The sequence below is a fragment of the Nanorana parkeri genome, unplaced genomic scaffold, assembly GCF_000935625.1.
Source record: "Nanorana parkeri isolate BGI_ZX_2015 unplaced genomic scaffold, ASM93562v1 scaffold1285, whole genome shotgun sequence".
Taxonomy (NCBI): domain Eukaryota; kingdom Metazoa; phylum Chordata; class Amphibia; order Anura; family Dicroglossidae; genus Nanorana; species Nanorana parkeri.
The window spans coordinates 326,463-327,220 of NW_017307553.1; the positions used below are offsets into that span (position 1 = coordinate 326,463).

Sequence of the window (758 nt, forward strand, 5' to 3'; positions counted from 1 at the left end):
TTGAGTTAAAAAACAAGAAAACCAAAGGTGATTAGCTAGGGGGGGGGGGGGGGATGTTCAATTTTAATCTACATTATTTACTATTCATAAATAATTAATACACAAATCACAAATAAATACTTTTGGGGATAACACTGGTCCTGTCTAAAACATTTACCTGATATTTTTGTAGTCTGGAGGAGGCACATGTTCTCATCGCCCGTGCATTGCATGGTATCAGGAGTGTAACACCAGTCAGAATTGCCAGAGATGCAGGATCGGCATGTCAACCCATTGGACACTGAGCTGCCTCCTGGCACTGTGGAATACAGAGCACAGGAATATAATTGACAGTAAGAAAGCACCTTTGTTTAACTAAAGCACATAAAGGAAGCGCATATCATTCCAGGTTTTCCAACAATGAAGTTGCAAGAGAAACATTACTTTGAGGAACCCAGGCTGAGGAGGTTAGGTTGTGGGAGAGTTAGGTGTGAAAGGGTTAGTGGTCAGCAAATATCTGTTTACATTACTTTATAGTTTGTGAAATTGGTGTTTCCACAATCTATGGTTCTCACAGCTGTGCATACAAAAAGCTGTAGCTTAGCGTGTGTGGCCATTTTTTAATTTGTTTTGGATAGCGTATTAGCGAACAATCGGCTCGGCTGTTCTGCTCGGTCCCTCTGTGGTAACTGGTAACCAGGGAAGCTGATCTCTCTGCAAGTGGCCGGAGCCAGCCGTAAGATCACGGCTGGCTCCGCCCAGCTGTCAGAAGCAGGCCC

The 758-nt window shown here is 43.8% G+C and overlaps 1 long non-coding RNA gene across 1 annotated transcript in view; it reads left to right on the forward strand.

The window, feature by feature from the left end:
- Positions 1-213: 213 nt before the first annotated feature.
- LOC108797492 overlaps positions 214-758 on the forward strand; it is a 13,523-nt gene continuing 12,978 nt past the window's right edge. Inside the window, exon 1 of the long non-coding RNA XR_001941891.1 lies at positions 214-300. This is a non-coding gene — a long non-coding RNA (uncharacterized LOC108797492). The remainder of the gene's footprint in view (positions 301-758) is intronic.